We start from the raw sequence: 9,048 nt of genomic DNA, 5'->3' as shown, positions 1-9,048 counted from the left end.
CCCCTGGGCCAGAGCAAGTGGGGGGGCCCTCCCCACCCCTTCTGCCTGCAATACCCCCGCCCCATCCCTCCCGTGTTCTCCTGCCAGGGAAATGGGGTCGGGATGTGGGGGCTTGCCCTGCTCCATCCACCTGGTGCTCCAGCTGGGGGGCAGTGTTGGGATGCGGGGGCTTGCTCTGCTTTGCCCAGTGCTCCAGCTGGGCAAGCCCCTACTCCCCAGCAGGAGTGTGGGCAGGTGGAGTGGGTCAGGTTGCGAGGGCACCCATTTTTCCAAGGTGCCCCAATTGGCCAGGGCCCCTGGACACAGGTCCCATTGGCTCAGTGGCTAATCTGCCACTGCTCAAGAAGAGTGGTAAATTTTGGATCCTAATCATGTGTGCTGTTGAGACAATGATATGAAGACTCTTGCCATTCACAAAAATATTATCTCCTCATAATTATATCTCTATTAACAGTTTAATTCTCTAATCAGGAATATTTGGGCTAGATGTGAATATTTCCATTGCACTTTGAAATTCAATATAGTCCCTTCAGAAAGTACAAAGGCTGGAGTTCTCTCTCAGGAAACTTCTGTGGCAAATTGCCAGTACGGTTATGATGGGTCCTGCACTTCCCCTTCTTGGGGGTGGTTCAGGGCACAGTTTGCTGCCCCGGAACTAGGGTATCTACTCTCCCACTAGTAACCCAGAAAAGGGTAATGGAGAGGGAGGGACCCGGGCCCGCCCTCTACTCCAGGTCCCAGCCCAGGGGCCCTAGGGATAGTGGTAAACCACTTGAACTACTGCTTCCTTCCCCTGGGCTACTTCCCTCTCCTGCTCTTCAGCTTGTGGGGCTTCCTGCCCCCTCTCTCTGCACAAGCCAGGTGTCTCTTTACCTAGGGTCTTGGTCTTCTAGCCAGCCACAGCACTTCTACTTCTGCTCCAGCTCCAAAGCACTCTGCTCCAACTCCTTCCCCAGGCTGATTGAAGCAGTGGTTTATCATGTGACTAACTTCAGGCGCTCTAATTGGCTTTAGGTGCTTTTAATTAATTAATCTATAGAAAACTTTCTTCCCTCTACAGGGAATAAGGCTTCTCCTCATCCTGGGATTTACATCTCTCTCCTATATCACTCTCCTGCTGCCTTCTGGCCATGCTGTATCACACTTCTTTTCAGAAGTATTTATTACCCTTTGATTCAATTCTCTGACTTTTTATAACATTTTCAATTTATAAGCTAAATAAATGCCAGCTTTTGATGTCCTGTCAAAAATGGATGCGTTTCTACAAAGTAGATGATTAGTTGCAGTGAGACCGTTTCTGAATAAATATTGTTAAATAAACTAATCAAATGCATTGCTTTGATGTCTAAACCGAAGTGATCTTAAATTCCATCTGACATGTGAAAGCTGCATCTGACGTTGTGCAAGCTTCAGTGATAATCTTAGTTTCTTTAAGTATTTTAAGGAAATAAGATACAACGTAGTATTGTTTCTCCCGGATTGCTTTTGTGCAAGACCTGTGGATTGATACTGATATGAAAAACACTTTAACTTGTTTTATTACATCAAGGTAAAAGATAATGAAATGTCTTAATCACCCAAGAAAGGGTGAAAAACTATAATATAATCAAATAAGAAAACTTTCCAGCTATATTCCACAGAGGAATGGGTAGTTCATAATTTTTTCTATTATACTATAGCAATAATAGCAGTTAATGGCTTTCTATATGGTGATGGAGGGAATGTTGTAGGTAAATAATTGCCTCATAAACTGTTCTTTGTTATTTGTTAAATAACAGTATTTCAGACTGCACCAGAGAGTGACACACCTGAACAACTGTTTTTCTATCTTTGCCCCAGTAGGGAGGTGAGGCCTGTTTTTTGGTGGGGGTTTGTGTATGAGACCCAATGAATTGCTAATGTTGTGGGTTAGACCCTCATGATGGAATAAATTGCTATAATGTCCATGCTGGGCCCCCAAAAGGTGGTGGTGAAACAGGTGGTCAAGCTCTATCAGGGACTGTCACAGGGCAAGCTCCTTTGGCCAGGATTTCTCTTTGCAAGCAGTCCTCACACACTCCTATGTAGACTCACCACATTGTACTTTATTACAAAGTCCTAAGCAGTTCGATGTCCCATCACCATTAGGCTTTTCCCAAGCTTCAACTTAAAACTTAGGCCCTGGGGGCATGGAGGGGGTGGGAAAGAGAAACCTTTCATTGAGATCCTGAGCTTCTTTGCCCTTCCCCCAGCCTTCCCTCACCCTTCCTCTCTCCCATTTCAGTCCCCAGCTGACAAGCTGAATCCCCTTGTTAACTGGTTAATCACACACTCCTAATCAATTATCTCCCAATTTGGCCCATGTAGAAATACTTACAAAATACACAGAGAGGTGAGCCAGCCCTAGGCTACTCCCACTCTATCACTCACCTTCCAAGAAAAAGGACATTAAACTATCTAAACTACTACATGCCACAAGGGGCCACAACAATGGTTCCTTAACCCACCCAGCAATATTGTTAGTCTATCCAACTATACTCTTAGGACAGATTCTTCTGCTGGGCTATCTCGGGGCCTCTCCTTCTGCCCCTCCACCCCCACGAACAAGATACAGTTCTGTGGTGACCTAGAATCCTATTTTCGACGTCTCCGACTCAAGGAATATTTCCAACACACCTCTGAACAACATACTAACCCACAGAGACCTTCCTACCAAGACTACAAAAAGAAGGATTCTGGGTGGACTCCTCCTGAAGGTCGAAACAACAGACTCGACTTGTACATAGAGTGCTTCCACTGAGGTGCACGGGCTGAAATTGTGGAAAAGCAGCATCACTTGCCCCATTATTTCATCCGTGCAGAACACAATGCCATCCACAGCCTCAGAAACAACTTTGACATCATAATCAAAAAGGCTCACAAAGGAGGTGCTGTCGTCATCATGAATAGGTCGGAATATGAATAAGAGGCTTCTAGGCAGCTCTCCAACTGCTTTATTTGGTTTATACCACTTTCAACAAGCCATTATCCTCTGATCCCACTGAGGGATACCAAAAGAAACTACACCATTTGCCCAAGAAACTCCCTGAAAAAGCACAAGAACAAATCCGCACCTGGGGTATTCTATCTGCTACCCAAGATCCATAAACCTGGAAATCCTGGACGCCGCATCATCTCAGGCATTGGCACCCTGACAGCAGGATTGTCTAGCTAAGTAGACTCCCTCCTCAGGCCCTATGCTACCAGCACTCCCAGCTATCTTCAAGACACCACTGACTTCCTGAGGAAACTACAATCCATTGGTGATCTTCCTGAAAAGAAGATCCTGGCCACTATGGATGTAGAAGCCCTCTACACCACCATTCCATACAAAGATGGACTACAAGCCGTCAGGAACAGTATCCCCGATAATGCTGCGGCAAACCTGGTGGCTGAAGTTTGTGACTTTGTCCTCACCCATAACTATTTCACATTTGGGGACAATGCATACCTTTAAATCAGCGGCACTGCTATGCGTACCCGCATGGCCCCACAGTATGCCAACATTTTTATGGCTGACTTAGAACAACGCTTCCTCAGCTCTCGTCCCCTAATGCCCCTACTCTACTTGCGCTACATTGATGACATCTTCATCATCTGGACCACGGAAAAGAAGCTCTTGACGAATTCCACCATGATTTCAACAATTTCCATCCCACTGTCAACCTCAGCCTGAACCAGTCCACACAAGAGATCTACTTCCTGGACACTACGGTGCTAATAAGCGATGGTCACATAAACACCACCCTATACCGGAAACCTACTGACCGCTATGCCTACCTACATGCCTCCAGCTTTCATCCAGACCACACCACATGATCCCTTGTCTACAGTCAAGCTCTATGATACAACCGCATTTGCTCCAACCCCTCAGACAGAGACAAACACCTACAAGATCTCTATCAAGCGTTCTTACAACTACAATATCCATGTGCTGAAGTGAAGTAACAGATTGACAGAGCCAGAAGAGTACCCAGAAGTCACCTACTACAGGACAGGCCCAACAAAGACAATAACAGAACGCCACTAGTTATCACCTTCAGCCCCCAACTAAAACCTCTCCAATGCATCATCAAGGATCTACAAACTATCCTGAAGGATGACCCATCACTCTCACAGATCTTGGGAGACATGTCAGTCCTTGCTTACAGACAGCTCCCCAACCTGAAGCAAATACTCACCAGCAACCACATACCTCACAACAGAACCACTAACCCAGGAACCTATCCTTGCAACAAAGCCCGTTGCCAACTCTGTCCACATATCTATTCAGGGGACACCATCAGAGCGCCTAATCACATCAGCCACACTATCAGAGGCTCATTCACCTGCACATCTACCAATGTGATATATGCCATCATGTGCCAGCAATGTCCCTTTGCCATGTACATTGGTCAAACTGGACAGTTGCTACGTAAAAGAATAAATGGACACAAATCAGAGGTCAAGAATTATAACATTCAAAAACCAGTCGGAGAACACTTCAATCTCTTTGGTCACTCGATTACAGACTTAAAAGTTGCAATTCTTCAACAAAAAAACTTCAAAAACAGACTCCAAAGAGAGACTGCTGAATTGGAATTAATTTGCAAACTGGATACAATTAACTTAGGCTTGAATAAAGACAAGGAGTGGCTGTGTCATTACTCAAAGTAAAACTATTTCCCCATGTTTATTTCCCCCCTACTGTTCCTCACACATTCTCGTCAACTGTTGGAAATGGCCCAGCTTGATTATCACTACAAAAGGTTCCCCCCCCCGCTCTCCTGCTGGTAATAGCTCATCTTAAGTGATCACTCTCAGTACAGTGTGTATGGTAACACCCATTGTTTCGTGTTCTCTATGTATATAAATCTCCCCACTGTATTTTCCACTGAATGCATCCGATGAAGTGAGCTGTAGCTCATGAAAGCTTACGCTCAAATAAATTTGTTAGTCTCTAAGGTACCACAAGTACTCCTTTTCTTTTTGTGAATACAGACTAACACGGCTGCTACTCTGAAACTTTCCCCATTTAGTTTCCTACTGGGGCCTTCTCTCTTTGGCTCTTCGTTTCCTCTAAGGGTGCTGTCTCCTCCCATGAGTAAGGCTTCTTTAAAATTTGCTCTCTGAGGGTATTTCAACAGATAAAGAAAAACCTGCAGCTGGCCTCTGCCCACGTGTGGGGTTGTTTCATTGCTATGTAGACTTCTGGACTTGGACTGGAGTGTTTCATATAATATCTTAAATGGCATGCTTTGTATGACATATCACTGTGGCATTACACCCCATATTCTTCATAGTAATATTATGAGTATGGCATAGTTATGATGTATTTTGTGCAAGATAGGTCATGTAAGGTATCATTAGAAAGGTTATGATTTACTGAATATGATTATCCTATTTGTATGAATGTATCATTTTTGTGTCTGAAGTTAGAAATATTGTCTGTGCATCTATTAAAAATGTGTTTACACCTGGGGAATGCCCACTAGACAGAATGCAATCAGTCTAGATGGCTGGCTGGGAAGGGCCATTAGGGAAAACAATAGGTCTTTGAAAATGCTAATCTCCCACTGGGAAGCCTTCCTGAGGATGTTACAAACAGCCTCTGTCTCATCCTGCTATGGCCCTACAGAGGCATGTGACCAAGTCACATGGTACTGAACGCCATCATAATACTAGTGTTTTTCCACTGACTGGGTGTTAGAAACAAATTGGGAGACAAAGGGTTCCCGCCATATGCTAAAGCTATTTAAGGCCAGGGAGTGACAGTCATCGTTCTTCTCCACTGACTCTCCGCCCAAGATGACTGTGTGAAAACACTTGGAAACAATGACTGAACTTGGGGAGAAGGGTTGAACCATGGCTAGAGAGTTTTCTAGCCTGTGAAAGGAATACCTGGAGTTTTAAGCTTCAAGAAAGTGCAGCTTGCCCTCAAGAATCTCTGCAACCTGCCTAAAACAACATTTAGGGTGAGAATTTGCTACTTATAACCAATTTATTTAGTATATTAAGCTTAGATTGCATTTTGCTTTATTTGCTAGGTGATCTGCTTTGATCTGTTTGATATCCCTTGTAATCACTTAAAAATCTATCTTTTGTAGTTAATAAACTTATTTTGTCTAAAACCAGTGTTTGTGGAAATCATAACTTGGGGGAGAAAGATGCGTATATCCCTCTCCATGTTGAGGGAGGGGGCAAGTTTCATGAGCTTATGCTGTACAATTCTCTGTGCAGCACAAGATGGTATAATGTTGGGTTTATACTCCGGGGGTGGGGGGGGGAGAAAAGATGTGCACTTGAGTAAGTGGGCAGTTCCTTAGCTGAGCCTTCCCATGCAGAGCTGATCTCAGCATCTGTGTGCGTGTAGCTGCAGCTGGGCATGTCCCTATATGTATGTGTGCTGGTAAAGTGCAATCTGAAGCCTGGGAAAGGGCTTGGCAGGCTTGCCTTGCAGTGTAAAGGGAGCCCAGGCTGGTGGGTCATGCAGGCGTAGTGGTACCCCAGTTCCAAGTGGCACCCCGGGGGTAACCTGTCACAATCTGAACCATATATGAATGATGAATATGGGGGATACAGGGTGCTATTTTGTGGGACAGTGTGTCACAGCTGTTGCCCTTGCTTTGGTATCTCTGTCTCTCAATCCATTTGCCTTCCCTTTTGCCCTTTTTATTTACCCAATCTTGTTCTACTTCTTCCTTTTAATGCCTCTCTACCGTGGGAGTCCGTCCCACTTCTTCCTTTTCTAGCCCCCTTTGCCTTCTTGACCTATTTCTCAGCACCTTGCCTGCTCTGGTCCTTCCCTCTCTAGCTATTTGGTTCTCCGGGCATTCCTCCCCTTCCTTAAAGGAAAAGAGCCCCAACCTGCATCCACCAAAATAGTCACTGAATCTCTAAGGCACCCTGGCCAGATTTTTTTTCCTTCCCCATGAATACATCTTGGCTTCAATTTTTTCCCCAAGTATCATCCATTAGGACTTCATCCAGTCTCTTAGACTCTACAGTGGGGAGATCATTGGTTTACATCAGGCCTGTGCTTTGTCCAACCCTCACAGAGATGGTGTGTGTTCATTTAAGCAGCCTCCTGAGGGTTCCCGTCTGCCCACAGAACTCATCTAGGGGAGTCCCTTTTTCAGATGCCCTGGGCCCCCACACTGGTAACAAATTCTTTCCTCTCCCTCTCTTTTTCCCCCCCTTCCAGGTGGGCTTATTGTTGGTAGTTCCCTGCCTTTCCTCCCTGGGTCATGTCTTTTAAAGGGATAGGTGCTCTTACTAGGGACACCAGCTTCCATGAACTCCTCAGTGAGTGCAATGGCCACTTTTAAAGTAGTGAGTTGGTGATTCTGTACCCAAACCCTAGTGACCCTTGGGGAGACATGCAACTGCTGTTCCAAAATAAGTGAGTTTGTGACCTCCCCAACTCCTTGATTATCTGGCCTCAGACACCAACTGGTCCAGTCTCATAACTTTTGGGCAAATGCCCTAGATTGTGTCCACTCTGATCACCCTGGCACTAGAAACTTCTGCCTACACCATTCTGAAGACACACCCATCCAATCCAAAATTGTTGCCTTCATAGAATCATAATCCATAGCTTGTTCATCAGTCAGAGCCCTGTGAGCAGCTTGAGCTTTTCCCAAAATGTAGGGAGTCAGAGTGCCAAGGCCCTCTTTTCCCAGCATCCTGATGCTAACCTCTCAAACATTAACAAAATAGCATTGGGGTCATCTGTTGGGCCCATTTTGCACAGCCTCATGCTCATTACCTGGTTATCACACCCTATCAATGGACTCACCAGCGTCTCCAAGAGAAATTGCTTGCCTCTGTGATTGGCATGCAATAAATTGTTGTAGTAGTTGTTCTGCTTGCTAGTACAGTTGTTCTGTGCACTAGGTCTGTTGAAACTCCTTGAGGGTGTTCTGGAACTCTTTTTGTGGCTCAACCACCCAGCTCAGGAGTTTCTCCACACTGCCTGGTCCTCAACACATTCTTGTCTGCTCCTCTCTCTAGTCTGTTGTATACACTGAAGAAGGAAAATCCCAGACAAGCCTCCAGAATCATGGGGCAAGTTCCTTCAGTTGAAATTTCTCTTTTCAAGCAGTCCTCACACCTCTTACATAGGCTCACCTCAGTGTACTGTATTTACATCTTATGCAGTTTCATGTCCAATCACCATAAGGCTTTTTCCAAGCTTCAACTTACACCTTAGGCACAGGGGAATGGGGGAAGAAAGGTCTCCCCTCTTTGAGATCCTGAGCTTCTCTGCCCTTCCTTTCAGCCTTCTTTTCTCTCTTCCTGTCTCCCATTTAACAGTACCTAGCTGACTAGCTAAATCCCCTTGTTATCTGGTTAATCACCAAGTGCTAATCAATTATCTCATAGTTTGGCCTATGCGTGTGGATGCTTACAAAGTGCACAGAGTACACTCCCTAGGCTACTCCCACTCCATCACAGGGGCTAAAACATCCTGCATATTTTTACTGCTTTTTGGTGTTGGCTTGTGAAATGGTTCCCAGAAACATCACCTTGCTGCTGCTTCAGGAAAGAAGCCAGACATTTGGGTAAAAAGGTGAAAAGATCTGAATTTCCAAGTAAGCAAGTTTAATAACTTGTGTTTAGAATTTTCATGTTTTGTGTAAATGTGCAAGTGACTAAAAGATGGGGAAGGTTTTGTTTGTCCTTACCCATTTTGGGCATATAGCTGAAAAAGTAATATAAAATGGTGTGTTAATAAACTTTGTACAAATATATAAATAACAGCAGTTTTTTTTAGCTCTGAATACAGTGAGTTTTAGGTTCATAGCTTTGTTAACAACTGAAAGGACTAACAGTTATCTCAAGTAGGAATTATAAATAAAACTTGTACATTACAAAAAATTACATTTTTCTTTTTTGTTCTACATGCTTAAAATCAACTGAGTTTTTTGTTTCATGATTGTAATTCATGAACTACATCTGTACCAATATTAAGCAGTTTAATTTATAAAAAGAGGCATTGTTTTGCAGAGGTGGATATTGTAACAGGTGGTTCCCCTGTGGGCTGCAGAG

This window comes from Dermochelys coriacea, chromosome 6, assembly GCF_009764565.3.
Source record: "Dermochelys coriacea isolate rDerCor1 chromosome 6, rDerCor1.pri.v4, whole genome shotgun sequence".
NCBI classification, from domain to species: domain Eukaryota; kingdom Metazoa; phylum Chordata; order Testudines; family Dermochelyidae; genus Dermochelys; species Dermochelys coriacea.
This window is presented reverse-complemented; position numbering follows the sequence as displayed.